This window comes from Delphinus delphis, chromosome 20 (assembly GCF_949987515.2).
Source record: "Delphinus delphis chromosome 20, mDelDel1.2, whole genome shotgun sequence".
Classification (NCBI taxonomy): domain Eukaryota; kingdom Metazoa; phylum Chordata; class Mammalia; order Artiodactyla; family Delphinidae; genus Delphinus; species Delphinus delphis.
Genome location: NC_082702.1, coordinates 4470730 through 4487796, shown reverse-complemented (window position 1 = coordinate 4487796; position 17067 = coordinate 4470730). Strand labels below are relative to the sequence as shown.

The 17067-nt window shown below is 42.9% G+C and overlaps 1 protein-coding gene and 1 pseudogene across 1 annotated transcript in view; both read right to left on the bottom strand.

The window, feature by feature from the left end:
* LOC132416835 (NACHT, LRR and PYD domains-containing protein 2) overlaps positions 1-17067 on the bottom strand; it is a 1001898-nt gene that overhangs the window by 13636 nt on the left and 971195 nt on the right.
* Positions 8691-9548, bottom strand: LOC132417313 (large ribosomal subunit protein uL18 pseudogene; annotated as a pseudogene).

Here is a 17067-nt window from a genome sequence, read left to right as displayed (position 1 = left end):
TGACAACATGCATCTCAATTTTGGAAATGCTAACGTTGAAAACAAATTGTGCAAGTAGAAAAGTTTTCCATCCAGGTAGTTTTAGGAGAAAATCTGCTGGGCAAACTGAGTACTTAAGACTCTTGGGACCAGTGGAAAACCTCCTGGTAACTCTCTAATTCCCCACACGTGAATGTAGTCAAGAGAGTTGATGAAAACGCGAGGGAATCTAGGCCTCAGCTTTTCCATAGCAACAGATGGAGGCTGAAGTGGCCTAGTTAATAGAACATGCAAACCAGAAAGAATTTTACATAATTGCCCAGCAATCGATTAGGGCAAGAAAAATTTTGTTTAGTTTGGAGCTTCCTGGGATGGTGGTAATCCAATTTTGAATTATTTTCCAAGGGGACAGTGAAAAGTGGTCCTATTTTGAGCTTTATAGAGGGATTCTGACCTCTGTTTCAGAGCTCCAGGCCAGGACTGGCCCCAGCCTGCAGTGGATTCATGTCACCACGAGAGTGCGCCCCAACACCACAGGAGAGGACACAGTCAGCTTTGCACCATGAGGAAGGGAAACTAACCAGGTGTTTTCTGTAATATTTGTTTTTTAATTGAAGTGTAGTTGATTTACAACATTATGTTAGTTTCTAGTATACAGCAAGGTGATTCAACTATCTATATTCTTTTCCATTACAGGTTGCTACAAGATAGTAAACATTTCCCTGGGCTATCCAGTAAATCCTTGCTGTTTATCTATGTTATATATGAGTGGTTATCTAGTAATCCCAAATTACTAATTTATCCCTCCCTCCTTCCCCTTTTGTACCATAAATTTATGTTCTATGTCTGGGAGGCTGTTTCTCTTTTGTATATACATTCCTTTGTACTGTTTTGTAGATTCCACAAGTAGGTGATATCAAACATAATTTGTCTTTTTCTGTCTGACTGTCTTTATGGAGTATGATAATGCCTTGGTCCATCCATGTTGCTGCAAATGGCAATGTTTCATTCTTTTTTATGTCTGAGGAATATTCCACTGTACGTATATAGCACACCTCCTTTATCCATTCATTCATCTATGCAGAAATTTCAGTTGCTTCCCTGCCTTTCTGGCCACTCCTTCTTCAATCCCAGTACTAATAGACCTTCAGTAACAAGATGTATCTCAATTTTAGAAATGCTGACGTGTAAGGAAAGTGTGCACGAAGAATAACTCTCCCATCCAGTTAGTTTTAGCAGAAATTCTGCTGGGCAAAGTTCCTACTTACGCTTGGGGCCAGTGCTAGCTGTCCTGATAACTGTCAAATGACCCACACGTGAATGTACTCGAGAGAGTTGATGAAAACAGGAGGGAATCTAGGCCTCAGCTTTTCCATATGAGCAGATGGAGATTGAAGTTACCTAGTTAACAGAACCTGCAAATCAGAAAGGATTTTATCTTAATTGCCCAGCAGTCGATTAGCGCAAGAGAAAATTTTTTGTTTTAATCTGGAGCTTTCTGGGATGGCGGTAATCCAGTTTTGAATTATTTTCCAAGGGGACCATGAAAAGTGGCCCTATTTTGAATTTTAGAGAGGGACCTCTGACCTCGCCTCAGGACGCCAAACCAGGACTGGCCCGAGACTGCAGGGGATTAGTGTCACCACGAGAGGGCGCTCCAAGACCACAGGAGCAGGCACAGCCAGCCTTGCAGCAGGAGGAAGGGAACTTAACCAAGGGTTGCCTCATGTTCTTTCTTTGTTAAATGAAGTGTAGTTGCTATACAATATGGTGATAGTTACAGGTGTCAGCAGGTTACTTCACTTTTACATGCGTATATATATACCTCCATATCCTTTCGTTTTTGATTCCTTTTCATTATAAGGTTATTGCAAGATATTGAATACAGGCCCCTGTGCTCTACAGTAAACCCTTCTTGTTTATCTATTTTATATATGATAATAGCGTGTATCTGTGAAACCCAAACTCCTAATTTGTCCCTCCCTCTCTTTCCCCTTTGGTAACCATGTGTTGTATTGTATGTTTGTGGCCTTGTTTCTGTTTTCTGTATAGATTCATTGGCATTAGTTTTAGACCACACATTACTGTGATACCATGTAATTTTTCACTTTCCCTGTCTGCCTTACTTCACATACTATAAAAACCTCCTGTTCCATCTATGTTGGTGCAAATGGCAATATTTTATTCCTTTCTTTGACTGAGGAATATCCTATTGTACATGTATTCCACACTATCTGTATCTATTCATCTATGAAGGACATTTTAGTTGCTTCCATACCTTTATGGCCACCCCTTCTTGAACCCCAATAGTAATATGCCCTCAGTGACAACATGCATCTCAATATTGGAAATGCTAACATTGAAAACAAATTGTGCACGTAGAAAAGTTTTCCATCCAGGTAGTTTTAGGAGAAAATCTGCTGGTCAAAGTGAGTACTTAAGACTCTTGGGACCAGTGGAAAACCTCCTGTTAACTCTCTAATTCCCCACACGGGAATGTAGTCAAGAGAGCTGATCAAAACGCGAGGGAATCTAGGCCTCAGCTTTTCCATAGCAACAGATGGAGGCTGAAGTTGCCTACTTAATAGACCTGCAAACCAGAAAGAATTTTACATAATTGCCCAGCAATCGATTAGGGCAAGAGAAATTTTGTTTAGTTTAGAGCTTCCTGGGATGGTGGTAATCCAATTTTGAATTATTTTCCAAGGGGACTGTGAAAAGTGGCCCTATTTTGAGCTTTATAGAGGGACCTCTGACCTCTGTCTCAGAGCTCCAGGCCAGGACTGGCCCCAGCCTGCAGGGGATTCGTGTCACCACGAGAGTGCGCCCCAACACCACAGGAGAGGACACAGTCAGCTTTGCACCGTGAGGAAGGGAAGCTAACCAAGTGTTTCCCGTAATATTTGTTTTTTAATTGAAGTGTAGTTGATTTACAACATTATGTTAGTTTCTGGTATCCAGCAAAGTGGTTCAACTATCTACATCCTTTTCCATTACAGGCTTTTACAAGGTAGTAAACATTTCCCTGGGCTATAGAGTACATCCTTGTTGTTTATCTATTTTATATATGAGTGGTTATCTAGTAATCCCCAATTACTAATTTATCCCTCCCTCCTTCCCCTTTTGTACCATAAATTTATGTTCTATGTCTGGGAGGCTGTTTCTCTTTTGTATATACATTTGTTTGTACTGTTTTTGTAGATTCCACAAGTATGTGATATCATATATTATTTGTGTTTCTCTGTCTGAGTGTCTTTATGGAGTATGATAATGTCTTGGTCCATCCATGTTGCTGCAAATGGCAATGTTTCATTCTCTTTTATGACTGAGGAATATTCCATTGTCCATATATACCACACCTCCTTTATCCATTCATTCATCTATGCAGACATTTCAGTTGCTTCCCTCTCCATATGGCCACTCCTTCTTCAACCCCAGTACTAGTATACCTTCAGTAACAAGATGCATTCCATTTTAGAAATGGTGACGTGTGAGGAAAATGTGCACATAAGGTACCTCTCCCATCCAGTTAGTTTTAGCAGAAATTCTGCTGGGCAAAGTTCCTACTTACTCTTGGGGCAAGTGCTAGCTGTTCTGATTACTCTCTAATGACCCACACGTGAATGTACTCTAGACAGTTGAAAACACGAGGGAATCTAGGCCTCAGGTTTTCCATATGAGCAGATGGAGATTGAAGTTACCTAGTTAACAGAGCCTGCAAATCAGAAAGAATTTTATATTAATTGCCCAGCAGTCGAGTAGGGCAAGAGAATTTTTTTTTTAATTTGGAGCTTTCTGGGATGGTAGTAATCCAGTTTTGAATTATTTTCCAAGGGGACCGTGAAAAGTGGCCCTATTTTGAATTTTAGAGAGGGTCTCTGACCTCGTCTCAGGGTGCCCAACCAGGACTGGCCCGAGACTGCAGGGCATTAGTTTTACCACGAGAGGGCGCTCCAACACAAGAGGAGCAGGCACAGCCAGCCTTGCAGTAGGAGGAAGGGAACCTAACCAAGGGTTGCCCCATGTTCTTTCTTTGTTAAATGAAGTGTAGTTGCTATACAATATGGTGATAGTTACAGGTGTCAGCAGGTTACTTCACTTTTACATGCGTATATATATACCTCTGTATTCTTTCATTTTTGATTCCTTTTCATTATAAGATTATTGCAAGATATTGAATACAGACCCATGTGCTCTACAGTAAATTCTTCTGGTGTATCTATTTTATATATGATAATAGCGTGTATCTGTGAAAGCCAAACTCCTAATTGGTCCCTCCCTCCCTTTCCCCTTTGGTAACCATGTGTTGTATTGTATGTTTGTGACTCTGTTTCGGGTTTCTGTATAGATTCATTTGCATTAGTTTTAGACCACACATTTCTGTGATATCATGTAATATTAGACTTTCCCTGTCTGTCTTACTTCACATACTATAAAAATCTCCTGTTCCATCCATGTTGGTGCAAATGGCAATATTTTATTCCTTTCTTTGAGGAATATCCTATTGTACATGTATTCCACACTATCCGTATCTATTCATCTATGAAGGACATTTTAGTTGCTTCCATACCTTTATGGCCACCCCTTCTTGAACCCCAATAGTAATATGCCCTCAGTGACAACATGCATCTCAATTTTGGAAATGCTAACGTTGAAAAGTTTTCCATCCAGGTAGTTTTAGGAGAAAATCTGCTGGTCAAAGTGAGTACTTAAGACTCTTGGGACCAGTGGAAAACCTCCTGCTAACTCTCTAATTCCCCACACGTGAATGTAGTCAAGAGAGTTGATGAAAACGCGAGGGAATCCTGCAGTCAGCGTTTCCATAGAAGCAGATGGAGGCTGAAGTTGCCTAGTTAATAGAACCTGCAAATCTGAAAGAATTTTACATAATTGCCCAGCAATCCATTAGGGCAAGAGAAATTTTTTTAAAATTTGGAGCTTTCTCGGATGGTCGTAATCCAGTTTTGAATTATTTTCCAAGGGGACTGTGAAAAGTGGCCCTATTTTGAGCTTTATAGAGGGACCTCTGACCTCTGTCTCAGAGCTCCTGGCCAGGACTGGCCCCAGCCTGCAGAGGACTCGTGTCACCACGAGAGTGCGCCCCAACACCACAGGAGAGGACACAGTCAGCTTTGCACCATGAGGAAGGGAAACTAACCAGGTTTTTCCCGTAATATTTGTTTTTTAATTGAAGTATAGTTGATTTACAACATTATGTTAGTTTCTGGTATCCAGCAAAGTGATTCAACTATCTACATCCTTTACCATTACAGGTTTTTACAAGGTAGTAAACATTTCCCTGGGCTATATAGTACATCCTTGTTATTTATCTATTTTGTATATGAGTGGTTATCTGGTAATCCCAAATTACTAATTTATCCCTCCCTCCTTCTCCTTTTGTAACATAAACTTATGTTCTATGTTTGGGCGGCTGTTTCTCTTTTGTATATACATTCCTTTGTACTTTTTTGTAGATTCCACAAGTAAGTGATATCATATATTATTTGTCTTTTTCTTTCTGAGTGTCTCTATGGAGTATGATAATGTCTTGGTCCATCCATGTTGCTGCAAATGACAATGTTTCATTCTTTTTTATGACTGGGGAATATTCCATTGTCCATATATACCACATCTCCTTTATCCATTCATTCATCTATGCAGACATTTCAGTTGCTTCCCTGTCCATATGGCCACTCCTTCTTCAACCCCAGTACTAATATACCTTCAGTAACAAGACGCATCCCAATTTTAGAAATGGTGACGTGTGAAGAAGATGTGCACATAGAATAACTCTCTCATCCAGTTAGTTTTAGGAGAAATTCTGCAGGGCAAAGTTCCTACTTACTCTTGGGGCCAGTGCTAGCTGTTCTGATTACTCTCTAATGAGCCACACGTGAATGTACTCGAGAGTTGATGAAAACACGAGGGAATCTAGGCCTCAGCTTTTTCACATGAGCAGATGGAGATTGAAGTTACCTAGTAAACAGAACCCGCAAATCAGAAAGAATTTTATCTTAATTACCCAGCAGTCGATTAGCGCAAGAGAAATTTTTTTGTTTTGATTTGGAGCTTTCTCGGATGGTGGTAATCCAGTTTTGAATTATTTTCCAAGGGGACCGTGAAAAGTGGCCCTATTTTGAGTTTTAGAGAGGGTCCTCTGACCTCATCTCAGGGCGCCAAACCAGGACTGGCCCGAGACTGCAGGGGATTAGTGTCACCACGAGAGGGCGCTCCAAGACCACAGGAGCAGGCACAGACAGCCTTGCAGCAGGAGGAAGGGAACCTAACCAAGGGTTGTCCCTGTTCTTTATTTGTTAAATGAAGTGTAGTTGCTATACAATATGGTGATAGTTACAGGTGTCAGCAGGTTACTTCACTTTTACATGCGTATATATACCTCTATATTCTTTCATTTTTGATTCCTTTTCATTATAAGGTTATTGCAAGATATTGAATACAGGCCCCTGTGCTGCACAGTAAATTCTTTTGGTTTATCTATTTTATATATGATAATAGCGTGTATCTGTGAAAGCTAAACTCCTAATTTGTCCCTCCCTCCCTTTCCCCTTTGGTAACCATATGCTGTATAGTATGTTTCTGACTCTGTTTCGGGTTTCTGTATAGATTCATTTGCATTATATTTAGACCACACATTTCTGTGATATCATGGAATATTTGACTTTCCCTGTCTGCCTTACTTCACATACTATAAAAATCTCTAGCTCCAACCATGTTGCTGCAAATGGCAATATTTTATTCCTTTCTTTGACTGAGGAATATCCTATTGTACATGTATTCCACACTATCTGTATCTATTCATCTATGAAGGACATTTTAGTTGTTTCCATACGTTTATGGCCACCCCTTCTTGAACCCCAATAGTAATATGCCCTCAGTGACAACATGCATCTCAATTTTGGAAATGCTAATGTTGAAAACAAATTGTGCAGGTAGAAAAGTTTTCCATCCAGGTAGTTTTAGGAGAAAATCTGCTGGTCAAAGTGAGTACTTACGACTCTTGGGACCAGTGCCAGCCCTCCTGGTAACGGTCTAATTCCCCACACGTGAATGTAGTCAAGAGAGCTGATGAAAACGCGAGGGAATCTAGGCCTCAGCTTTTCCATAGCAACAGATGGAGGCTGAAGTGGCCTAGTTAATAGAACCTGCAAACCAGAAAGTATTTTACATAATTGCCCAGCAATCGATTAGGGCGAGAGAAATTTTTTTTAGTTGGGAGCTTCCTGGGATGGTCGTAATCCAATTTTGAATTATTTTCCAAGGGGACTGTGAAAAGTGGCCCTATTTTGAGCTTTATAGCGGGACCTCTGACCTCTGTCTCAGAGCTCCCGGCCAAGACTGGCCCCAGCCTGCAGAGGACTCGTGTCACCACGAGAGTGCGCCCCGACACCACAGGAGAGGACACAGTCAGCTTTGCACCATGAGGAAGGGAAGCTAACCAAGTGTTTCCCGTAATATTTGTTTTTTAATTGAAGTGTAGTTGATTTACAACATTATGTTAGTTTCTGGTATCCAGCAAAGTGGTTCAACTATCTACATCCTTTTCCATTACAGGTTTTTACAAGGTAGTAAACATTTCCCTGGGCTATCCAGTAAATGCTTGCTGTTTACCTATTTTATATATGAGTGGTTATCTAGTAATCCCCAATTACTAATTTATCCCTCCCTCCTTCCCCTTTTGTACCATAAATTTATGTTCTATGTCTGGGAGGCTGTTTCTCTTTTGTATATACATTCCTTTGTACTGTTTTTGTAGATTCCACAAGTAGGTGATATCATATATTATTTGTCTTTTTCTGTCTCAGTGTCTTTACGGAGTATGATAATGTCTTGCTCCATCCATGTTGTTGCAGATGACAATGTTTCATTCTCTTTTATGACTGAGGAATATTCCATTGTACATATATAGCACACCTCCTTTATCCATTCATTCATCTGCAGACATTTCAGTTGCTTCCCTGCCTTTCTGGCCACTCCTTCTTCAACCCCAGCACTAATATACCTTCAGTAACGAGATGCATCCCAATTTGGAAATGCTGACGTGTGAGGAAAGTGTGCACATAGAATACCTCTCCCATCCAGTTAGTTTTAGCAGAAATTCTGCTGGGCAAAGTTCTTACTTAGTCTTGGGGCCAGTGCTGGCTGTCCTGATAACTCCCTAATGACCCCCAGGTGAATGTAGTCAAGAGAGTTGATGAAAACACGAGGGAATCTAGGCCTCCGGTTTTCCATGTGAGCAGATGGAGACTGAAGTTACCTAGTTAACAGAACCTGCAAATCAGAAAGAATTTTATCTTAATTGCCCAACAGTCGATTATCGCAAGAGAATTTTTTTTTAAGTTGGAGCTTCCTCGGATGGTGGTAATCCAGTTTTTAATTATTTTCCAAGGGGACCGTGAAAAGTGGACCTATTTTGAGTTTTCGAGAGGGACCTCTGTCCTCTCAGGGCGCCAAAGCAGAACTGGCCCGAGACTGCAGGGGATTAGTTTTACCACTAGACGGCGCTCCAACACCACAGGAGCAGGCACAGCCAGCCTTCCTCCAGGTGGAAGGGATACAGTGTTGCCTGTAATGTTTTATTCATTTATTTATTTTTTCTACTCTGTCAACAAGTTTATTATTGTCTTTATCTGAAAAATCTTCACAGAAGTTGTGGTTTTGTTTATTAATTCTCAGCAGCCCATTCCTGACATCTAAGGAAGCTTGCATTCTTTTGAGCTACCGTATCTTTTTTCTGGGCAAGTGACATTTTTGGATGGTTCCACCTCCTCTCTTTAACTTCTTTCTCAGCCTTCTTCTCATTCACCGGATTCTCTCGTATTGCAACATGAGCTTTCTTATCCTTCTCCTCCATCATGTCTGTAGTCGTGTTGTTCTTTATGTATTGAGAGAATTGTTTTCTGTAAGCGTCTTCGTCTCCTTCAATCAGTTAACACACATAGAATCTGCAACGTTCTGCCCCACGATGTGCTTTTGGTGTAAGTCAGCATTGAATTCTTTGCTTTCTGAATCATAACCAGGGAACCCTTTGGTACTGTGAGGGATAGACCAGCCTCCATTTACAGGTCCCCCAAAACTTTATCCCCAGTAGTAGTCCTGGGAAGCCCTGCATCCAAGTAACAGGTGAAGGCACCGGGTTGACCATCAGTGCTTTCCACATTGTATTCATCTCCAGCCACCTCGACTTGGCCTTCATAAATTCTGTCCATACCCAACCTATTAAGAAGCCTGCGGGCCAGCAGCAGGCCAGTACAATATGGTGCAGCATAATTTGTCCGGCCAACCTTCATGCCATACGTTGGGAGCTCGTGAGCATAAGCTGCACAAACTATCATATCTCCTTGTACACGGGCATGAGCCATCCGACAAATGATAGCTCTATTGGTTACACGTACTATCGTTCCGTATTTGCGTGTGTTGTACTTATTTTTATCTTGGATTATCGATTGTTTCCAAGCATAGTAGTCAGTTTTGCCCTCTTGCCATCTTCTCAATTTCACTTGGTATCTCTTGAAGTGGGCCTTATTCTTGACAACTTTAACAAACCCCATCCTGTGGAACAGAGGCCCTAGCTGCCATGGAGATGCAGAACCATCACGGCCTGGGTTGGGGGAGGGGAGAGCACCTGTAATCTTGGAAATGACTCACCCCTGAGTAAAGTTGAGTCATTGAGAGCAAGTGGAAATAATCTCAACAAACCATGGCATTACCCGCCACCTAGCAGAGTAGAAAAGTTCGGATATCTTAGTAAAGCACTGAGAAATACAAGTTTTAAGGACTGCATTGTTCTCTTAGAGGGCAAAAAAAAAAAAACCCTTCTTAATTGTTAAAACCCAGTGATTACCAGCAGAGTAAAGCAAGTTCACAAGGTCAGGTGGCGGTTTGGAAATCAAGGTGGTCACGTGTTTAAGATCTTCAGCAGGGCTTCAATACCTCTTCAGCCAGCTTTTTGTGTCGTTGATTCTGGTAAGTGGTTCAATGCTTTACTAAGGGAACTGATGTTTTCAATGCTACTGGATAGAATGTATATTTAAAGGCAGGGCAAGCAATTAACTTCTTAGTTTGGAAGGAGGAAGGGGGAGAAAGAAAACACCAGCTAAGGAAGTGTCCCTTCTTCCCTCCACTAGTTCATAGCTGTATCAAATAGTGCATTGTTGTACCTTGAGATTAACCCCACAGGTCTGAGTCTGGGGCAGAGAAAGGAATAGGTTTATGCTCCCTGCATGGTTTTCCTCAGAAAATCCCAACTGGAGTCAGGAAGAAAGTCACAGCTATTCATCCTGGCAGGAAACAAAATGGAATGTGGGGTACAACTGTCAACCTGACCACAGGATCATCTTCTATTCCAGCTCACTGGTATCGCTCGTTCCTAAAAGAATGCCTAAAAACTGTAAATATGCAAAGAATATTTGGCAAATGAATGTGCTGAGTCACTTAAAACTGAATTGCTTTCACCTGTTGGCTCTGTGATACCCAGAACAATCTCAGGACAGGTGAGTGAGATCTCATTAGATTTTCACACAGTGGAAAACACGTTCTCTGTGGTAAATAGCAGTGAAAATAGTGGGCATTCTTGTCTCTGATTGAAATTTAGACACTAGTGTTATTTGCATTACAGCCTCTAATATTTGCTCATTGAGATCCTGAATTTTGGGCTATCTATCAATATTTTAAAGAACTATCACTTCATATTTAATAGCATGTTAAAGTGAATAGTTATTCAATTTTGTCAAATGTCCTTTTAGCGTATTGGGGATGATCATGTGATTTTTTTCTTCTTAGCTCTGTTAAGATGATAAATTTTATTAATGATTTCCTAATTTTGGCCATCTTTGCATTGCTAGAATAAACCCCACTTGGTCAAGATTTTTTTTTTTAATATGCTGCTAAGTATCATACACTTGTTAAACCACTCTCTCCTAGAACATCAAAAAATCTGTTGCTAATCTGCTTTTCTTTCCCTTCTAAGTTAACGTGATCTATTGCTCAGATGTGCAAATAATTATTTTCCCCTTAAAAAAACCCAATAAACTAGTAGTTCTCCTGGAGTGTGTCTTGTGGATGACTCTTTTTGGCCAATTTCCTAGTTATATTCTTGGCCCTTCAATTTCAAATTCTTTCTTTCAGGAAAGTTTATTAGATTATGATTTTTATGACTTTTTTTTTTTTTTTTTTTTGTGGTACGCGGGCCTCTCACCGCTGTGGCCTCTCCCGTTGCGGAGCACAGGCTCCGGACGCGCAGGCTCAGCGGCCATGGCTCACGGGCCCAGCCGTTCCGCGGCATGTGGGATCTTCCCGGACCGGGGCACGAACCCGTGTCCCCTGCATCAGCAGGCGGACTCGCAACCACTGCACCACCAGGGAAGCCCAGGAGTTTTTTTCTTCTTTCTGACATCAGTTTCACTTACTCTATTTTCTGTGCTTCTATTCATTCTCGTGCTTCCTATAGTTTACCTGGCATTTTGTAAAATGTCTTTTTTAAAGTTTCTAGTCCTTTTCTGACCCTTGTCATCTCCTGTTTATGTCATTTTCCCCCCACCCATCTCCTTTCTGAGATTTCCTAATTTTACATATTTGTTTGCTCATAACTGCTATTATTTTATTTGTGATTTAGAATAAGAAATATGTATTTGGTTGAGCCCATCTGCTTGTATTCTAGGGTTCACTGGGGTTCACCTAGTTTTACCGAAAATGTTGTCTGTAGGTATTTTTACTTGCTGTGTTTGCTGTTTTTTTTTTTTTTTTTAGGGGGGGGGTGGTGTTTTTATTTAAATTAAAAAAAATTTTTTTATTATTATTTTTTTTGCAGTACGCGGGCCTCTCACTGTTGTGTCCTCTCCCGTTGCGGAGCACAGGCTCCGGAAACGCAGGCTCAGCGGCCATGGCTCACCGGCCTAGCCGCTCCTCGGCATGTGGGATCTTCCGGGACCTGGGCACGAACCCGTGTACCCTGCATCGGCAGGCGGACTCCCAACCACTGCGCCACGAGGGAAGCCCCCTTTTTTTTTTTTTATTTTAATTTTTTAACATCTTTATTGGAGTATAATTGCTTTACAATGGCGTGTTAGTTTCTGCTTTATAACAAAGTGAATCAGTTATACATATGCATATGTTCCCGTATCTCTTCCCTCTTGCTTCTCCCTCCCTTGGTGTTTGGCTTTTAATGAAGGAATTAGGAAGATTCAAAAACAAGTCATCCTTATTTTTAAAAATATTTTTAATTGTTAAAATGTATTTTATTGAAGTATAGTTGATTTACAATGTTGTATTAATTTATGCTGTATAGCAAAGTGATTGAGTTATACATTCTTTTTCATATTCTTTTCCATTATGGTTTCTCACAGGATATTGAATATAGTTCCCTGTGCTATCCAGTAGGACCCTGTTGTTTCTCCATCCTATATATGATAATTTGCGTCTGCTAATCTCCCAGTCCATCCCTCCCCCACCCCCTCCCCTTTGGCAACCACAAGTCTGTTCTCTATGTCTGTGAGTCTGTTTCTGTTTCGTAGATAAGTTCATTTGTGTCATATTTTAGATTCCACATATACATGATATCATATGATATTTGTCTCTCTCTGTCTGACTTACTTCACTTAGTATGATCATCTCTAGGTCCATCCATGTTGCTGCAAATGGCATTAAAAAACAAGTCATGGGCTTCCTTGGTGGCACAGTGGTTGGGAGTCCGCCTGCCGGTGCAGGCGACACGGGTTCGTGCCCCGCTCCGGGAAGATCCCACATGCCGCGGAGCGGCTGGGCCCGTGAGCCATGGCCACTGAGCCTGCGCGTCCGGAGCCTGGGCTCCGCAACGGGAGACGCCACAACAGTGAGGGGCCCACGTACCGCAAAAAAAAAAAACAAAGAAAAACAAGTCATTCTTACCTCGCTTTAAATGTATTCGTAATTCCTCGAAAATATATTCATGATTTCCATTCACTCATTCGTTTATTCATCAAATACTCATGCACCTACCGAATGCACAGTCATTCATACAGGCATATATGATTTGATCGACAGATGTGTATGGCGTGCTCACAAGATCTAGGCAGGAGCTTGGAACATAGAGCAGATGCCGCCTATGTGTTGCAGAGCAAAACAATTACTCATGTTTTCTCCTCAAATCAAAGACCCAGGAAGAGGAATATAAACAGTTGGCATGTGGAACTCTCCCTCCATTCCGCTCTTTCTAGAGCTTTTCTCACAGTGCAGTTTGAACATCTGGGTCTTGAGTCAGCCAGTTATATCAGATCATATGGCCCCCCCACGTCCATCCAATTTGCATTTGCCCCCGTGTTCCGTGGCAAGGTCCGGACCAAGAAAAGTCTACTGAATCAGGAAACTGTTTATTTAATTAATCAACTGTTAATTGGGGAAATAAGTCTTTGCATTTTGCTCTGAACCAGGATTTCTCAACCTCAGCACAATGGACGTTCGGGGCTGGCTCATCCGCAGATGGGGGAGGGGGGCTGTCCTGGGCATTGTGGGATGTTGAGCAACATGCCTGGTTTCCACCCGCTAGACACCAATAGCACCCCTCGCCTGTCCTCTAAATGGTACCAACCAAAAATGTCTCATGACATTGAACTTGTCTCCTGGGGGGGGGGGGAGGATGTGTATTAATTCTCTCCTTTTTTTCTGTGATTTTGCTGCTTTGACATGTTGGGGTCTTGCTGACCCTGGAGGGAATGCCCATGTCAGGACTAGCTAATTCCTAGAGATAGCAAACAACCTGCCTTCGTGCGTGCCTTTTGTATGCAAACCATCCAATCCAGAGCCTAACCCCTCAACCGCCTCCTTTATTAGGCTATTATACCCTGGGCCACTATTTCCCTGTCCTAGTCACCCCAGGGCCAGGTACCAGACAGCTAAGGGCTGTCCCTATGCCGTAGAGTCTGCTGCAGTTATTCAAACTAGACAATCCTGAATCTATTTACCCTGACTCACCCGTTTCTTCCCATGGAAACCACGGTAAGGGCACTTGACCTGTCTTCCCCTTGCTCCCCTCTGCCTCCTGGCGGACCCTGGGGCTGCCCCAGGGCATGGCGGGCCCCCTCCTCTTGGGATCTGTGACTATAACCCTACTTTTTTTTAATATAAATTTGTTTATTTATTTATCTTGGTTGCATCGGGTTTTCGTCGCTGTGCACAGGCTTTCTCTAGTTGTGGCAAGATGGGCATACTCTTCCTTGCGGTGAGTGGGCTTCTCATTGTGGTGGCTTCTCTTGTTGCAGAGCATGGGCTCTAGGCGCGCGGGCTTCAGTAGATGCGGCGTGTGGGCTCAGTAGTTGTGGCACATGGGCTCAGTAGTTGTGGCACATGGGCTTCAGCAGTTGTGGCTTGGGAGCTCTAGAGCACAGGCTCAGCAGTTGTGGCACACAGACTTAGTTGCTCTGTGGCATGTGGGATCTTCCAGGACCAGGGCTTGAACCCGTGTCCCCTGCATTGGCAGGTGGATTCTTAACCACTTTGCCACCTGGGAAGCCCCAGACCTCATTTTTTTTATTCCTCTTGCTCTTTTTAACTTTCCTCCAACCACACTGTCCATTTCACTCTTTTTAGAGCAAGCCAGTCCCACTCCCACCTGCACACATCTGAACTTCCTAGTCCGTTTCCCAGGAATTCTCTTCCTCAAGGCATTCAGGCCCCAGGTCAAGCATCATGTCTAAAAAGGCCTTTTCTGATCACCTGGCCTGCAATTGCTGATGACTTGGAATCCTAAGCCCCTCCTCCTCTTCTAGGCTGCTTTATCTTTCTTCATTGCCTGTGTCACTGTCTGATGTCATGGGCTATGCCTACGTGCTCGTGTGGTTAATTATCAGCCTCCCCAGGACTTCCCTCGTGGTCCAGTGGTTAAGACTCTGAGCTGCCAATGCAAGGGGCCCAGGTTCGATCCCTGGTCGGGAAACTAGATCCCACATGCCGCAACTAAGACCCAGCACAGCTAGCTAGCTAGCTAAATGAATGAATGAATGAATGAATGAAAAAAATAAATATATCAGCCTCCCCTTGTAGAAGAGGAACCCCCAGGAGGACAGGGACTTTGTTCCCTTCATGGTTTTATCTGCAGTGCCCGTAACAGGGCACAATGGACTCTATAAATATTGGCCGAGTGAAAGAATCTTCCATTACCTCTCCGTCCCCTGCAATCACCCACTGTAGATCACCGACATCTTTCCCTTAAGACCCCAAAGACATTCCCAAGGTCTGCTCTGGCCTCTTCACCTGGCTTTCTGGTTTCACTGTCACCACGTTGCTGTCTTTTCTCCACCCAGCAAGACTCTCTCAAGCACAGAAATCAGATTATGTCATTTCCAGTTTAAAAAGCATCTAATCGCCTCCCCCTCCTCTCTGAACAAAAGCCAGAGTCTTTATCATGTTCTAAAAACTCCTTCGCTAATCTGGCTCCTGCTAACTGGGGCTGCTTCATTTCCTACATCCTGGCCCATTGTCTCTCTCCAGCGGCCCCGCTACAGTAGCCTTGGGGCTGGTTTTCATCCACTTAGGTCGAATCCCTTTTATGTTGGGTTTTTATGCTAATTCTTCCCTGTGTCCAGACTCCCTTAGGATCTTTACGGGACTGGTTCCTTCTTATCTTTCAGTTCTCAGCTCAGGTTTACTTCCTCAGACGTGGCCAGTGCCTGCCAGGTCAGTCTAAAGTAGGATCCCCTCCCTCCCAGGACCCCCATACATACTTACGTTTATTGCACTTTTCACATTGGAAAGCGTTTTATTCCTGTCTTTGCCTCCGTACTGTCTGTCTCCTTAGAATGTGGCCTTTGATGGACCGTGTCTATCTTTTTTTGTTTGTTTCTTGTTTTTGTTTTTTTGGGGTTTTGTTTGGTGTTTGGTTTTTTTGGGGGGGTTTGGGTTTTTTTTGGTTTGTTTGTTTGGCCATGCTGCGGGCTTGTGGGACCTTAGTTCCCTGACCAGGGATTGAACCCGTGCCCTCAGCAGTGAAAGTGTGGAGTCCTAACCATTGGACCACCTGGGGATTCCCCCGTGTCTGTCTTTTTAAAAAAATTTTCTTCCAGTTTTATTGAGATATAATTACCACATGGCACAGTATACGTTTAAGGTGGGCAGCCTCATGATTTGGTTTGCAAACATCATGAAGTGATGATTACAATAAGTTTCGTGAACATCTATCATCTCCTATAGATACAAAATTAAGGAAATAGAAAAAATTTTTCTTTGTGATGAAAACTCTTAGGATTTACCCAACAATTTTCATATATAATGTACAGCAGGGTTAATTATGTTTACCATGTTGTACATGACACCCTAGTACTTATTTATCTTATAAATGGAAGTTGAGACTCCATGCTCCCAACGCAGGGGGCCCTGGTCAGGGGACTAGATCCCACATGCCGCAACTAAGAGTTTGCATGCCACGACTCAGGAGCCCAAGAGCTACAACTAAGGAGCCCGCCTGCAGCAACTAAGACCCAGCGCAACCAAATAAGTAAATAAATATTTAAAAAACAAACAACAACAACAAAAAACCTTCCCTTTCCTTCCTGTAAGTTTCTTTCCTGAAATAGCCTGCCCCAGACTCCTGCCCAGGAATATGCAGAGAGTGACCACAGAGGTGAGAGACCCCAGGGCCAGCCCTGTCTCTCACTCTCCAGGCCTAAGTTTATCTGGGAAATGACACCGTCATTCTGGAAACCTCCTAGGATCGCCATTCCAGGAGAGGAACTGGGTGTGGTGCTAGTCCTGAAGCAGCTCCCGGTCTGCTGCGGTGGACACAGTCTGGCCCACAGAAGCCAGATCCCAGTGACAGGTGCTGGGAGAGAGCCCAGATCTGGAGATGTGGACCCTTGGGTTCAAACTCTGGCCTTCCTTCCAGCTCTTCCTTTGCCACGTCAGCAATCACTTTGCTATCACTCTTTCGCTCTTTGCGGTGAAGCTCGTGTTTTCTCCCCAGGGGTAAGCTCGCTAGGTCTCCTTCCAGACTCTGGGTGACAGAGAGGCATCTGCCCTCACTCCCAATCTGAAGGCTCCCTGCTGGCCAGATGAAATTATGTACCCAGCTTCTGACTCGGTAATAATTTACATGGTAAAGGA